This window comes from Notechis scutatus, chromosome 4 (assembly GCF_049901735.1).
Source record: "Notechis scutatus isolate UNSWTSFEM ecotype Mainland chromosome 4, rNotScu1.2, whole genome shotgun sequence".
NCBI lineage: Eukaryota > Metazoa > Chordata > Lepidosauria > Squamata > Elapidae > Notechis > Notechis scutatus.
The window spans coordinates 125,710,784-125,728,843 of record NC_142012.1 but is presented as its reverse complement, the minus strand read 5'-3'; positions in this window follow the sequence as shown (position 1 = coordinate 125,728,843).

Sequence of the window (18,060 nt, the reverse complement as noted above, 5' to 3'; positions counted from 1 at the left end):
TCAACCTTGAACTTGGTGAGTCAACCTTGAATTTGGTGAGATTCAAACTGCCAAATTGCTGGCAGCTGGCAGTCAGCAGAAGTATCTTGCAGTACTGCATTCTAACCACTGTGCTACAAATGGCACTTATGTATCATTGGTAATTGTCACCAGAAAATCTGTCTAGAATATATAAAGGTACTTCGAATCTTTGCTGGAAAAGTGAACAACATAAAGGGTCATTTTACCATGTTTGATGGACTTACAAGAAAGGTAAAAACATTGGATACAAAGACATAAAACAAGTCAGAAGATTTTAAAGGTTAAAGTACAATTGAAACCAGAGATATTTCTTTTGGAACTAATGGACAGACAATTTAAAAAAGCTAAGAAAATTTGTTTTCATATATTGTAACCACAACAAAATTATTATATGCTCAGAAATAGAAAGATTTAACATTACTCACAGTGGAGGAATGGCTGGTGAAGATGATGACTTGCACAAGTGGCTAAATAAACATATTTTTAAAGAAAAAAAACTATACTTATAGCTGACTGGAAACTCCTTCTAAGTTTTTTCCATGAAAAAAATACAGTCATGATTTGTGGTTTTGATGATTAGGAAAAAAATAGATAATAGGTTTTCTTTCTACTTCTTTTGGTATTTTTGCCATTTTTCTTTTCCTTCCTTCCTTCCTTCCTTCCTTCCTTCCTTCCTTCCTTCCTTCCTTCCTTCCTTCCTTCCTTCCTTCCTTCCTTCTCTTCTCTTCCTTCCTTCCTTCCTTCCTTCCTTCCTTCCTTCCTTCCTTCCTTCCTTCCTTCCTTCCTTCCTTTCTTTCTTTCTTTCTTTCTTTCTTTCTTTCTTTCTTTCCTTTTTTGCTTCTTTTACTCTTTATTCATTTGAGAATAAAGAACTCTTTATAAAACCTTTAATAAAATTTATACAAAAAATAAATGATACCTCAGAGCAATATCTGGGGTTGCCTTATATTTTTAATAGCTAAAATAGTAGATATGCAATACATTAGGACAATGCTCATTATCACTGATATTGTCTATACATTAGGGAGCATGGTCACGTAAAAAATATCCCTGCTGCTACTGATTTTGATCTTGAATGATATTATGTCAAAAGGGAGTCTTTAAAATCTTTAGGGGTTTGTGTTGGCTGCCTGGATTCTCTGTGCCTTTTAGCAATGAAAGGAATGCTAAGCAGTTGCAAGGCATCTGCACCCTACACTGAAAATCCAACATTAAAGCAATGCAGATCACCCTTAGAAAAGAATTGACTTCTATCAATAAAACAACCAATGTCTCCAACATTATTTGGAGTTCTGTTCTGTTCCTTAGCAAGTCCTGATACAGAGCTAGAATGTGGGGGTAGGGAGATATAAAAAGAAGTTTATCCAACCTCTCTCCCGCCCCGCCCCCCCGGAACAGCAATGAAGGTTAATATAATGGCAGCTTTTGGTGCTGGTCCACTATGGTTTTTCTTCATTTCTCCGCACAGATGCATGAGATAGCTACTTTTTCAGTAGATGGGCAAGATAGCCTGTATCCTGAAAGGGAATGGCAAGAACCAGCCTGCCCTCTTCTAATTATGATCCAGGAGCTATACTATGCTTCTAATTCTTCTATCCTTAGGTAGCCAGCCATAACCTGGAATCAGAGAGAGGCATAGCACTGAATTCTAGGTGTGATAGGGACTTGTTTAATAGGAATGAAGGCAAATATACATGTACCAGGATAATGTTGCATGATTCAATCTGGGTCAGTCACCTGGAGCAGAGAGTTAGTCTTCTGAGGTTTTGGACTTGTGCTGGAGCCCATCTTCAGGGAACTTCTCTCATGTTTAATAGGGACAAAAGAAAGGCTTTCTGAGTAGCTGGTATAGGACAGAAAAGTCCCTGGCTTGAAAAGCTGGACTGACAGTTCTGGAGGTGTTTTTTGTTAACTAACACCCAGACTGTTCTTTCTACAATTTGTGAGGACACTGTAGTAACTTTCAAGTGCTTGCTGAATTCCTCACCCAGTTCTTCCAGGTATGAATATTGGAATAACTATCTGTCTTCTTTACTTTCTAATGTCTGTTTTATTTAATATCATTTTAGATTGTTGTTTTGTATTGTTTGTATTGTTTTATCATGTATTTTATTGCTGTTATGTACTTCCACAATAAATGGCACTGAGTTGCTTTGGCATAGGAACAAAGTGTGTAAATATGGCTAATAATAATATGCAAATGCATTATACTGTAAATCATTTACTTCTTGTGAAAAGACTATATGAACTTTAAATAATCTAACAATTTCCAAAAATCTGTATCTGATGTGTAATATACATTTTTCAGACCACTTGGCAGGAAGATAAAATTAGCTGTCAAATGGCTATATGCACATAGTGGAAAGTGATCATTTGGCAGAAGGTGGTATGTATCTGTTTGGTGTAACAGTCCAATGTTATGTACAGTCACATAAAAAAAAATTGGATTCACTTTCAAGTAGAGCAGAGTTAGGGAATCAGTGACCTGTCAATACTATTGAATTACAGCTTCTAAAATCCAAAACATTATCTTTATGAACTAGTATAATTGGGAAATGTAGTTCCCTAAGAATGAAAATTGGAGAACATCCTATATCCTACACTATCCTGTCTTGTGCAGCATAATCAACTAATCTATTTTAAAATGCTAATTTTACTTTTTTGTTAAGCCCATGGGCTGTTACATTATACCCCATTAACTAGTGAAGCTAGTAAGTCGTGTAGTATGAAGAAGCAAGACAAAGTTATGAAAGTTACTGTTCCCAGTTGCCTACCATAATATTTAATGCACAAAGAAAATGTCTTCTAATTTATACTTTCCAGAAAAACTCAGATGTATCAATAAAAAAAGGGTAACAGTAAAGGTTTTCCCATCCAGTCATGTCTGACTCTAGAGCAGAATGCTCATCATTTTTCTTAACCAAGGGAGCCAGCCTTGACCAAAGATGCTTCTGTGGTCATATGGCTAGCATGACTACATGATAAGCACATGGAAAACCATCGAAGTGGTACCTATTTATTTACTCACATTTGCATGCTTTGGGACTGCTAGGAGGGCAGGAGCTGGGAAGGTAATAGTATCTCAGCCTATTGCACTGCTCTTGGATCTTGAATTCAGTCCGACAAGGTCTGTCTTTAACCTCTGAGTCATTGCACCTCCATCTCTATAACATTTCATACTGAACAACTGCACCATCATTATACTATATGATACTATTTGAGATAAAAGAATCTAATATCATCTGTTTTCAAGTTTCTCTTTTCCCAAAAGAGACTTTCATGTGCAGTATTTCCAATTTAATGACAACTTTTTCAGTAGTAATTCATTCTGAAATAATATTTTTAGTTTTGTTGTTGTGTTAAGAAGATCAATTTAACCCAAGGCTTAGTCAATTAAAAGAATCAAGGTTAAAGAGGAGATCTGATATGATGTGATTATAAACATGATACAATGAGAGAATACTTGTAAGCTCCAAAAAGTAGACAAAGGGACTGAGCAAAATGCTTACCCTTCCAATTATGTGAGGATGCCAAAATGGGGCACATGAATCACCAAATATTATATTTTAAAAAAACCCAACTTTTAATTATCATGGGAAGATATCTTACCTTCCCTGGGGCGCACTGAACACACGATTCACACGGGCTCACTGACTATCAGCTGTTTCTTAGCTCAGCTAAGGCGTGGCAATCTGCTCTGCTGCATGAATCAGATGAGCTAACAAACAACAGAATATAGGAGAGGTAAGAGGTAAGACCGGGGGCAGGGGGGGGGCAGTCAAAATTTCCCCTATCTGGATGCAAGAACTGGTCCAAACTGGCTGAATACCCCTCCTGCTTCTGAAGTACTGAGAGATTCAGACTAAAAAAACACATTAGAGAGGAGAAATGGGAGAAGTATGAAACAAATTCACTGATTCATTCAGCACTATTTTAATGACAACATGCCACAAATTCTTACTTGAATTTTGGTGACTGAATGGACCAAAGTTTGCTATGTTGTCTTCAGTAATAACTTCTTACTGTAATAACTTCTTACTGTTCCAAATACCTTTTAATCATCTTACTGATTCCATCCATTGATCTATTGTATCCCTTGTCTTGCTATTTTTTACTTTCTTCGTTTATCCAAACATAACAGTTTTTTCCTATTATGTTGTTACATCAAATGATCACATCTAAACATTTAAGCACACACACATTCTCTCTCTGTATGTCTTTGTTTGTGTGTATGTATACCCCATCTGTCTGTCTGTCTCCCACTTTATTTTGTATAACAGAAGATGGTGTACACAATGCAGAATTCCCATCTCCTATTTTCTGCACAGTAATAAGTTGGTAGGAAGTGGGTTGGCTAGAGAGATTGACTGGCATAAAGTTGCCCAGCCAGCTTTCATTAAGTAAGGGAGAAGTTAAACTCACAGATTTCTGGTCCTACATCTTAATCACTAAACCACCCTGGCTTTTCAGTCTGTAAATTTCTGCATATGTGAGTTTCTGCTTGCCCTAAACAGTGGGCAACCTTTATTGATCCAGAAAAGATTGATAGGTATGTTTTCAATAACCATTTATACGTATATAATGTGAGAATATTTATCTGTCCTTTCTCAGCATTTAGCTTTCATATTACACATTGTTATGGGAACAACAATTGTTTCAATAACTCTGATCCTTGTTTGCATGAATATCCTTATTTTTATTTATCTTATCTAATTTGTCCACCACTTTTCTGCCAAGGTTAGTCTCCTCTTTATTTCTCTAACACATAGTTCATTTTACATATTCTCGAGCATATATTTGCTCAGAAAGAAATATGGGCAATCACCTGTTTTTAGCTTTAATGTGGTCCATATTCTGGAATTGTCTACTCAGTCAAAGGCCTTGCCCTAATTTCCTAGTTAATCATGGAAACATAAACCACTTAGTGCACCTCTCCCTTATTCAGATGATAGAACTAAAGTATGCAAAACTAATTTTCTCACCAGGTATCGGCAAAGTGGGTGGAAAATTTCATGCCAGTATCATTTTATATCAGCTAAAGTATGGGTGGCTGGCCCTATAATTTGGCAGGGAGGACACAATAAAGTCATTAAATATTGCCAATAGGTGAATAAACAGACTTGGCGTTTGGTGAGAATGAGGATGCTTTAAGTATGTTTCCTGTGGCATTTAGAAAGATTGTCTTAGCTTAAAAACAACGTTAATTAAACATTGGATTAATTTTTCCTGTAGTTGGAACCCTACTTTTAGAAATAACATTTGACATCAGAGCTGCAACATTTTGCTTTGCTCCGAAGGCAAAATAAAATGAGTTCCACTTCACAGCTTTGTCAGACAATGTTGCCCTACCATTTAGCTTAGCATGTAGAATCAACATTGCTAGTGGCTGACGAGAAGACATTAAGAATGAATTTACTTATTAGGTTTCTTTTTAATAAGAAAAGTGAGAAATCAATATGCCATTTCTGGTATTTCAAACTCTTTCCAGCTGACCTTTTGATAACCTCAACAGCTTTTCTATTCTCCCCAGAAGGCATCACTTCTCAGAAACATCTGCTTATGCCCTAGGGCTGTTTTTCTCCTACTCTTAAATTAAAAAGGGAGGGGAAAAAGCAAAGAGGAAAAGCAATTTTAAAATAAATGCAACGTATTAACATGAACTTTGTCAGAATGTTTTCCACTTACAAAAGGCTTTACAAATGTGTTGATAAAAACATTGCAACACTATGTTAAACTGTAACAAATGTATTCCCACAAACCAGAAAAAGTGTTTCAAAATTTTTCTCCTAGGGAATTTTCCCCCCAAATGAAGTTATTCACCAATGGGTATACCATGGTGATTAAGGTACTGAAGTTGAAATGGGGAGACATGGCTCCAACTCCTCACTGAACCACAGATTTCACCTCCGCCCCAGCTATCTTATAAGGCTGTAGTTGGCAGATGAAATAAAATGAAGATAGACCCATTCTTTTCCCCTTTTCCCCGTTCCAAAATAATAAAATAATAATAATAATCAGGAGATTTAAGCACAATATATAAATTAAAAGGGCCTGTTCATTTTGTTCAAACAAGCAGTTTTGTGCAGAGACCAATCCAGCTTAAAAAAAGAAAGGCTAACTCATTTCCTTTTCATGCTGTTTCCAAGTGAAAACTTTCCACCTCATTTCCCTAAACAATACTTTTTGTGCAAACAGAAAATAGAAGGGCAAATTACAGCAAGAAGAGAATCATTTCCAGCAGAAAAATGATCTGGCAAGCAAAAGATTTAAGATTCTAATTTTCAGAATTTAGGGCCTCATGCAATTGCTTTTTATGAAAAATGAACAAGCACAGGGTTGAGTACAGTACACCTTCTCAAAAAGCATGCTCATGTTAATTTTTATTTTGGCTGCCTGTTATTCCCCTTAGGAAAAGAAGGAAATTAACTGGCAATTAAGAAAGGTACATGAAAAAATTGCAGACTATTTGTAGTCTGCAATATGGTATCTGCTCTTTACTAATAGCTGTCCTTTAAACTAATTCCATTTCATGCATTTGTTTATTGCATCAGTATCCTGATTTTTCTGCAATAGCTCTTTTATTGATATCTTTTGGAGGGTAGATAGTGATAGAGGGCTTGCAGTCCCAATGAGGCTAGTCTATACTATTAAAAATGTATACTCTCAAAAGGATAAGAATCCAGTTAGTATGAGCTGCAGAAGTGAAAATGGCAATCCATTCTGGTATTCTGCCAAAACAAGTAAATGGGTATTCACACAACACTGCTCAGGACAACCTCAGCATGACAATGGAAGCTGAGCTCCTTAGTTTGGAAGAGAAGTACAAGTTGCACTAGTGGTTATGTAGTGACTGGATTAAAGAAAAAAGGATATGCAATTCTCTGAAATATACACATGTTTGTATGTGTGTACTGTATGTATACAGAAGTATATGTGTGTCTATGTATACATACAAGTTTGTATATGGTGTATATCACGCACAGAGACAACTAATACATGAAATGTCACAACCATGAATCAAGGCAAACTGCTGATGTCAGAACAGAAATTTAAGACTTAAATACTAACATTATGGAGGTCATGAGCTGAAATGTGCTAGAGTGGAATATTTCATAACACAAAAATATTATATCTGCTGCAAATGAAAATCATAGGAGAAATAGAGCAGACATTGTAAACAAAAGGTGTTAACAACTGATCAGATACAAAAATGACAAAATGGATTGAAATTTATATTCAGATGACTTGCCCTGCCAATGTTGGTGGGAGTGTTCTTGGTGATTCTTTGGTTAGGCTGTTTACTATTAGTTTGTTTAGCAGTTCTTTGGGTTATTGTTTATATCTTGATTGTTGTTCTGATGTTAAACTTGGTGTTAAATTATGCTCATCTGGATGTTGGTTGCTGGTGGTGAGGTATTTCGTTTTTTTGTTCTGTTTTTGGCTTTTTAATTGTTTCTTTTGTACAGTATGTAGATGTTGTATAAAGTCTGTGTGCTTATTGGTGGCCAATTTGTCAGAATGCCAGGCTTCCAGGAATTCTCTAGCATTTCTGGACTTGGATTGGTCTATCGCTAAATAAGCAATGCAAAGAAACTGAAGGGAACAGTCAAATGGAAAGACACAGGATTTATAATCAAGGAAAATTTTAATACATATCCTTCTTTATAAAAGATAGCAAAAAGACTTGATTGTTCAAATGTATACAAATTGTCCTTGCTGGTCCATATAAAAGACAGTGGTTTCCTATTTATGTCATTTTGAAAAACACATTGTTTTGTATCTTTTATTGTTTTTCTAGTTTAAGTTCACTTAATTTCTTTCAGTTGAATTTGATTTTAAAACCAAAACTTCCTCTGTATTTGATAATAGTTTTCTCTGTCTGAACTTGACATCTTCACTTCTTCCCAATTATTTAACTTCATTTACACTTTTCTGATTCTGATATTGTTTCACAAATTATCTCTTAAACTTTAATGCTTTTATTATCACTGCACTCTCTTTCTTACTTCTTTCGCCAGAGTTGCTTAATTTTCCAGCTTCTAGCTCCTTCCTTAAAGCATTTGGGCTGAGATAATAGCTAGTCTTTTTCTATCAATACAACAATGTCATTCTTCTCTTTTTTAGCCTTTACTGTCTAACAGCCTATGTGAGAACTTTTGTCTGAGTTAAAGCTGGAAGAAGACAGAGAAATATTTTTTGGAGAAAAAAATAAGAGACTGTACAAATGTGTTAAACTGTACCAAATATATATATATCCCCAAACTGCTGATATATAGGTCTGATCACTGCACGAGAGCCAGACATTCTGGTGAGTATAAATAGGCCATGGAAAATAATACTAATATGGAAGACCGTGGATTGATAAAATACCAATCAATTTTTCTAAGACTATGCCATTTAAATTCTGTTTATGTTTTGCTGTAATATATGGAAAATATAATCATAGCCAAAAGGCAGGAAAAGACAAATCTATATTACATATAACTTTAAGTAAAGGACAGTGCTAAAACATGCTTGAAATATAGAACAGTTGTACGTATCACATGCTAATAAAATAAAGCTCAAAGTTTTGCCATCCAACAACATTCAGAAACATTAAGCAACACATAAATCAAAAGTTGCTAGATCCGAGATTGTGCTGGAAATAGTTGTAGAATATTTTGGATTCAATTCAAGATGAAATATTGTAAAATCAATTGCTCATTGGTTTTGGATACTAATGACAAGGCTAAAGCTCATAAGTTTTGGATACATAATATGAAAGCAAGAGTCCTTGGAGAAGACTGTGGTGATTTTAAAAATTAAAGGCAATTAAACAACTTGATTAACACAAGGTGGCTAGAGTCTATCAGTGATGACCAAGAGCTTACAAGAAGTCCAAAAAGAAGTTACTGACAGACAATTCAGTGTAATGATTTTCATTAAAGCATACAAAGTAGGAAAATGATTGGATGACTGAGAAACAAACATTTTGAAGGACAGGTATGTACATGTGTATATATGTCAATGAGGAAAAAAAATCCTTTATAATATTGCAGCCTGCATTTTGTAATAGAAGTATTGCTGAATATATTGTGTTGGCTGAAGGCAATAGTTCATATATTCAATAAGAATTAGATAGGACCCTCTATTTCTGTGAATAATGTATCAGCATTCTAACACAAATACATATCTCTCAGTCCAGAAATGTGTTACAGAAAAATCTTGAACCATTCTGAAAAATACCTTATTTACTATTTGACTCGTGATATGAATGGGATTAGCTGCAACTGATAGCAACAAAGGAGAATATTTGTAGCTCAGGGTTGGTGCTGTCTGGGCTTGGTTGTTTTCTTGAAGATTTTTTATTACCTAAACTACTGTAGGTAACACCATCAGCATTGAAAAAGCAACTAAGCTCAGAGAATACCAAGGACCCCTCATTGGGGTTCCTTGTACCAGAGGAGGTATTCAGCAGGTTCTGACCAGTTCTGGAGAACCGGTAGTGGAAATTTTGAGTAGTTCGGGAAACTGGCAAATGCCACCTCTGACTGGAGATTTTTCAGTATCTTTCCCTGCCATGCCCACAAAGCCATGTCCATAGAACCGGAAGTAAAAAAAAATTGAATCCAACCACTACTTGGTACTCTTTATTTCACGAGACAGGCAGACCAGTAGGCAATTGTCTTTTGGTATTGTTAATTGCCCCATCAAATAATCTCTTGTAAAGGAAATATTTACAAGGTCCAAATTTAATAAAAGCTGTTTTCCTCAAAAAACAGTAACAGGATTTTTCCTATTATATGGTAGATGCAATAGTCTTATTAAAAGGGAAAAGGAAAAAGAACATTTCCCCCTCTCAAACAATTTCCATAAGTCCTTTATTATTACAGAATATTGATAGTTAATTATCCTGATGCTGTAAAATATATTTATTCTGCTTGTGTAAGTGTCTCATTATTATTTCCCCAAAGATGAAAAGAGAAGCTTAGAATAAGGAATCTTTTATCAGAGAGAATAATAGCAGCATGAAATGCACGCTGGATGGCATATGGATAATTTAGGTATATTGGATGGAAAGGGATGCTTTAAGATTACTTTTGAAAAGTAAAAATAGAATTGCAGCTGATTCAGAGCCAAGTCAGGCATTTTTGAAACTAGAGAGATCATTTCAAGCCTTTTCTTTTCTTTTTTTCTTTTCTTTTTTCTTTTTCTTTTCCTTTCCTTTCTCCTGATGGAATGGGAACAAATCCATTTATTGTGTACTGTTAGTGATCCTTCTCACTTTACAAGCCTTAGTAACTGTCATCACATCCTTGATATGCCAAGAGCTTGTCAGCATGATGGAAGATGAATGTCTAGACTTTTTCCTCCTTCTCCAGATGGAACTACAATTGCCATTGGCTTCTTTCAATAGTGAAAAGCAGCTGTAGGGGACATCTGGCAGGAGGGGAAGACACTGTTTAACCACCTGTTTATCTTCTCAAGATCACCTTTCTCCAAATTGCTTTTCTTTCAAGAAACTAATCACCTTCATACTCCCAATTTTCTGCTCAATCTGAAACCACTCAAAGATGCTTTCAACTGTACAAAATTGACAAGATAAATAATTATGGAACTGCAGGTAATAAGTAAATTGGCCTTGCTTTCTCTATCTCTACCTCTTTTTTACTCTTCTGTCTCTTTTCTCTATTTGATTGCCTACTCTGATGTCACTGTTGCCTGACAAGGACAAGTTTTTCCAGGTCTATAGAGGTGTGTGCTTTTTTTCTTGTTTAGAAGTGACCTCTGACTGACCGTGGTATGGCAAGCCATTCCAATGTAGAGTCCATGGTCCATGAACAACTTGTAACAAATAAAGCAATAGGGAATTATGGGGCCATGTTTCAAAAGACAACTTTAAAGAAATATTTAGTTTAAAATATTTTAAGAATAGGAAATAAATAGCTATTTTAATATTTAAAAAAAGAAGATAAAAATCATATAAGTCCAATAAGAATAAAGTGAATAAAGGATTTATAATTATTGAAATCTGAAAATATTTTTTTCCATTTTTTTCATTAATTGCATTTATAGGAGTAGGTTGATTATATTATCTTAATAATTATAAACTCTAAACATGAATATTAATATAGGTAGTCCTGAACTTACGTTACAATTGGGACCAGAATTTCCATTGCTAATCAGGGTGATTGTGAAGTGAGGTAAATGAAGGAGTTTCTGAGAAAAGATGAAGAAAAAAATTGTGGGATATTGTTTGTTGGGATTAAATTTCAATATGTTATTTCTAGTGATTCCTAATGGATTTTTTTCTGATCAATTTGAAAGATGAGACTAAAAGTTTTGTTATGAAAAATTATGGAAAGAAGAGAGGTTTCTGTATTTTTAGAGAAAATGATAAATTACCTGGTTAACATAAATGAAAGGAGAATGAATTATTTTCTTAAAAGGATGTATATATGTATGTACTGTATGTATGTATGAGCTCATATCTACATAAACAAAACAACAAGTAAGGAGCTACTATATGTAATGGACTTTGGCTGATTAAGATTGAATGATAAGACTTCATTGTTTGCTAATAAATATTAGGAATCAAAACAAAACAAATTCTGAGTTGAAAACACACACACACACACACACACACACCTCTTACAGGAAGCATCCTTGGAAATGTTGAACATTCCTGGAAATGTTGAATATTTCTACATTCCTGGAAATGTGCCATATCAATGCTGGTTGTTGTAGATCGAATGTGATAGAATGATCAGAAGGTGTTTATAACTATGGTTTTGCCTGCTAGATTACAACTCTTGAATTAACAGAGTTAACAGAGATCCAGAATAGCAATACATGTAAGTGTTATGGCCTTCAGTCTCTGAACTTTCATTGTGAGTTTTCAAGGCTCTCTCTGAATAGCCTTGTCATTGTATTCTGACTTGAAGTTCTATCATTCCCAAAGAGAGACCTTTAACAATTTAGGCACTTTATTCAGAAATGAATTGACTATTTTTGCCATAGCTACTTATGTAGCTGAACCACTATTCAATTTAAGAGAGAGAAAAAAAGCAAATTAAATATGAAATGAGAAGACAAGTGAGAAAAGCAAAAAATAAACAAGAGATTTACAAGCATAAGATTGAGTAAATTAAATGCAAATTCTCAGAATAATAGTGTCACTTTAAAACTATAGATCATTATTAAAATGAGATTAATATACAAGTATCAACAATAGTAATATGCATAGTATAAAGGGGTCAGTATGAAATCTATTTTTTGACAAATGATCTATGACCTAAATGTTAAAATTTTATCTTGAGAGAAACTTATTTTTCAATATAGTACCAACCATGAATAAAAATATAATTACAAAATAATTTCCATGATAAACTCTGTGTCAGATTTGTTTTCTAAATATGAGATTACTTTAGACATCAAGCATGGTCTCACAATTTAATTTTCATTATTCTATATGAATTTTCTAATGAGAAGTGTAGAGTGTAGGGTGTCTCGGAAGATGTTAACATGTAATAAAACTAGTTTGGTATCCTTGGTAGAAATTTAAGGTGCAGAAACATTTTATGAAAAGATGACAGGTTTGATAGGAAATTTAATCACACAATCTATTTATTCATACAATATTTAATTTGCTTGTTTCTGAGCCATATTTCACCAGAGGTATCCCATGTTTTGTGTTGTACAGTTTTTACATTCAGTTAAATCTTTTTTTTTTTTTGTAATTCCTTTTGAATTTAGTGGAAATTCCATTCCCACAAGACAGGTAACCCATTCATAAAATGAAAAGATCCAGTCTGTTATCCAAGTCAAAGGACTGGCTTCATAGTATAGTTTGAAGTTTGGTAATGCCAATCTGCCTTGTTCTTTTACATCTTCTACTCTATTCTACTGTGGAGAATTTTGGTTGACAGGACTTCTTCAGAGCATGCTAATTTATGACAATTTCACCAATGGGAAGTGTCCTGATTTAGCTTGTTGTGTTTGGTGTGTGTATGTGTATGTTTCCTTCACTTGAGACAAAATGTCTTAAGGTTCTGCTTGCCATATAACTTTCTTTCTTTCTTTCTTTCTTTCTTTCTTTCTTTCTTTCTTTCTTTCTTTCTTTCTTTCTTTCTTTCTTTCTTTCTTTCTTTCTTTCTTTCTTTCTTTCTTTCTCACTCTCTTTCTTTCCTTTCTCTCTCTCTCTCTCTCTCTCTCTCTCTCTCTCTCTCTCTCTCTCTCTCATTTGCATGTTTGATACTTTTAAGGATGCAACCATAAAATTAAATAAAAATAAACTGCAATCAACTTACCAAAGCAGCCCAAATTCATCACAGCAAGGTCATTTTTGAGGTAAAGAAACTGATTAGTAAGATGGAACATTGAATGAATTAATAACAATTTCAATATCATTTCTTTTCTGCAGCTTTTGAAATAATTTGGCATCTCTGAATAGCTTATATTGAATTATTAGCCTGATGCACAGTGCCAATAACTTCATTCTCTTAGAGGATAATCAAATTCTGGTAGTCAACATTTTCTCATACTCTAATGTGCATTTTAAAATGCATCTTCGTATAGTTTTAGAAATACTTCGTTTTAAATTCATTGTAATTATTTCCAACATTATCAGCAATCTATTCTAAAGCCTCTGTGGATAACAGCATTTCTATATCTTTTCATCATTTTTATTGGGAAATTGAAATCCTATTCTGTAGATTTCTATTTCTTAGATCAAACATTCAGTTAAATCTTTTTTTTTTCAGTGGCTTTTTTCGGTGGCACTGAACCCATGTTTGCAAACTCCACCCAAAACTTACCAACTGCATTGCCAAATTTCAATTTTCTAACATTTTGCAACATGAAACACATAAACAATGTAGTATAAGCATTAGGAATGACTTATGACAGTTTTAAAAACAAAGATACCAAAATCAAGGAAAAACAGAAAATACATTTTATAGCTTGGTTGTAGCATAGAGTTCTTGCCCTGTCACTATGATCCTTGCTCCCCTCAGATAATTAAGCAGAGCCTCCAACATAGGCCTTGTAACCCTTGATTAGATGAAACCAGATAATTGTACCTAAGCTGATACACTGAGATATATTGGCTTTAAATTGAAAATACTTGCTGGAATTCTTATACTGCTAATCCTTTAATCTTAATACCTGAAGAATCTTAATCTTACTGAAGAAAAGTCTGTCAGAACTGTGATAGTAAAAGAATAATTTTTGGTTCAGGTATCTGGCAAAAGTTGGACAAACTACTTTTGACTTCTTGGAAACTTTTCTTATGCCATCAATAGAAGTATCTTGCCACCTTGTCTTCTGTTGCCCCCACCCCTTTAAATTGCCTTTCATTTTCACAATCTTTCTTAAATGACTTTTGCTGTTGCATTATGTCTCTGGCTTTAATATTTGTCTAGATTTTTCAGACTTTCCTTCAAATGGCAGATATCTATTTCATCACTATATTCTCTACTCTTGTGAATTTTTCGGGTCTATAAATATAAAATATTGTTAGTGCTCCAACTTTTCCTATTTGCACCAATTTGGTACTATTGCCTGTTGACATAATTTTAGCTTTTTTAATATTAAGCAGCAGAACGTCTTCACTTTCTGTTTTCAACTAAGGAGATTTCTCAAATCTTCCTTATTTTCAGTCATCAAAAGTTGTATTATCAGCATATCTGAGGTTGTTTTTTTTTTCCTGTCACATTTGTCATTTTATCAATCCTTATCTGCTAATATAGTTGTCTCTCTAGTTAATAATTTGAGCTAACCACCTTCATTCTTCCTTAATATCAATCTCCCTATCTGGTATAAAACACAAATACTGTATATATATTTTTCTCAGATTCCGCATTATACAGTATTTTCTCTATGAATCATGTACATTACAAAATACTATTTTCAATATATTCTTATACATCCCAACATATTACCTTGCGGAATCCCCTTCCTTATCCCCCTTTTTTACCCATTATTTCTCACTCTTTGGACAATGTATCTTCTTTTCATCCTTGTTTGTTTCCTGTTCCTCTTTATTTCCTGGTCCTTTCTCTTAATTCCCTTTCCCCCCATTCTTATTCCCCTCCTTTTCTCATTCCAGTTATTAAACTTTTCTGTCTCCCTCTTTTGATTTTTCCTTTGCACTTCCTTTTTCTGCTTTTCCTTTCTCTCTTTAACCATTTTCCAAACCATTTTCTCTTTTATCATCCCATCAGACCACAAATTTTGAATTCTAATTCCTTTCCCCTCCTGCTTAAATAATTGTTGTTCATTTTGTCCTTCTAAGTTGGCTTCTTCTTTATAGAACTCCTCCCCCTCTGGTTTATTATGTTCTTGTATATGCTGAGTCACCATTTCTAATTTCTGTAGTACATAATTACACATTTCAAGTTTGATTTTTATCATGTCCCTTGTATCTTGCATATCCGATCTTATGTCTTGTGAGTCCAGTCTTATATCAACAAGTACCTCCTCCATTATATCTTCTCCTTTTTTCTTTTTCTTTCCTCTTCCTTAATAGCTGAAATCCTCTTCTTTGATAGATATATTCAATCTCAGAGTCCAGTATATTATTTCAGCCAATATCTTTTGAGTTTATTTTCAAAAATACATCCTCTTGAGTCTTTATTCCAAATCTTCTAATTGGCCTCCCAACTGTTTCCCAAATTACTGGGTGGTTCTATGACAATAATAAAGTTCCTTTTATTTTATTTCAAGTTCTAAGATCCAAACTCTCAAAAAGACCAGACACTCATTTTAAAATGGACTAAAGTTTTCCTGTACCATCAGGCGGTGCTCTTGAGTCTTTTTCTTTTTAACTTTCTTTATTGAATATAATATTTTTATTAAGTTCACTAATTTCAATCATTAGCTATTCTTTTCAACACACTCAATTCCAGCATTTAGTTATGCCCTTTAAGTGCCTACAGTTCAATATATGTCAAGTTTAATTTTTAATCCTTTGTTGTGTTAATGTATTTTCCTTTAAATTTCTCCTCCAGATTAGTCCAATAGAATAAAATCCAAATTTAAAAACCAATTTCTTTCTCACTTTCTCTGGTCGCCGCTTCCACACACTTGCCTCCAAAATAGCCCTTTAATTTGACACCGGGGTACCTCAAAAGCGATATCCTTTGCCTGGTTCACACTCTGCTCACTACTTCTCTCTCCAGCACAAAACTTAGCTTCCTGGAGTGTTTTTCGTCTTCGTGGTGGCCATTTTGGAACTACTGCTTCAGCTTGCCTTTGGGAGGGATTTTCCTGTCAGGATGGGAAGTTGTGGCTCCTCTCGACCCTCCAGGCGATTTCTCCCTTCTTCACCACCCCACCAGGGTGACTCCGGTCCCAATCGGGACTCTCCAGCAAGTGAGCTCGGGTGAAACCGTGCACGATCACGGATTCCCTACTGACACCGACGAAGAACAAACCGGAAGTCAGCATATCTGAGGTTGCTGATGTTTCTTCCAGCAATTTTAATTTCAGTTTCCATTTCTTCTTGGGCAGTTGAATAAATAAGGTGATACACAACCTTACCACACTAGGTTCCCAATCTGATCCGTTATATTGCTTTATAGACTATCATTTTAACTATTGGTTTGTGGTAAAATAGACAGATGAGATATTCTGGTACACCTATTCTTTTAAGGGCTGTATGTTGGGATTTACATAATGTAACTTATTAGCATAATTAACAATGAAAAACAAATGCCCTTTCAGACATTTGTCTTTTCTGTTATTCATTAAATGTTCATGGTGTGTCATTGTAGCTGCTTCTACTTTTTTTGAATACAGATAGTAAGTACCTTTTGCAATACATGTAGTCCTCGAATTACAAATGAAATGCAGCATGCCCATTCCATTTGTAACCTGAGGATTTGTGGGAGTGAAACTTGTACCTTGAACGGGATCACTCCCTCCTTTCATCCACACATTTGCTAATCGAATGCGAGGCTCGTCAAGTGCACATGAGGTATTTCAGAATGGGGAAAGACATACTGGTGGAACAGGCCACCTGCCTAAGACCACACAAGGCTTCCCCGACCCATTGAAATACCTCATCCTCCTCACAATTGCTCTGCAGTTTCACTTACCTGGTGAAGATCTAGCAAGCAGTCTCCTCATAGGTTGCTGGCCAAAATGGAGCTTCTGAGGGGTGAATCTGGCCCTCCAATGCTGCTTTCGCCCCCCCCCCCCATGGGTCTCCTCTGCCCATTTCAGGCTAAAATTGAGCCTCCGGGGGGCAGAGCTGGTCCCAGAAGATGCATTTTAGCTTGTAATAGGCAGTCCGTAGAGGGCCAAACAGAGTGTTGAAGGGCCGGGTCACCCCTCAGAAGCTCCATTTTGTCTAGCAACATACCGGGTGAGGCCTTTGAATGCCCAAATGGGTCTTCTGATGGGCAGATTAGTAGGTAATCCTATATCTAGGAGCAGTAGGTTTCTTAGATGACCTGCCTATGGATCTTATTGGGTCCAACTGGATTTCAAAATTGGGAGTGGTTATATTAGGGATCCTGTTGCTGTTCCAGTTATGACCAATTGGAATAGGTCCATTTTGACTCTTAAACTTCTCCAAACTAACTGGTTCTAAAGTAAATTTTGATTTTCCTCGTTATCATAAGATTTGGTCTCTGAGATGATCTGTGTCAGTTCATCAGAGATTCTGCTAGGCATCAAGATGGGGAACATACACACCAAATCCCAGATTTCACAAATTTGAGGAATGTGCATTCGAAATGAATGAGTTCTCTTACAGGCATCCTTGTAGAGGATGGTTATGGTTCTCTGCCCTATTCTCTGCCTACATCTTTCCCTGGTTTACTTTACCTACAGAAGGCCCATTTGGAAGATAATGCATCCATCCTGACTTGGCAGCTTTTCCCAATTGGACTTTGTTACTGACATTACATAAGATAAGCTTTCTTATTCCAAACTGAATCATGGAATGATCTGTGTTTTATTTTGAATTGATCTGGCATTACAAGAGGAGAAAAGTTAGGGATTAAAACCATTCTCTGAGGTTTGAGAGCTGGAAAGGCCACTGAAATCAGGAAT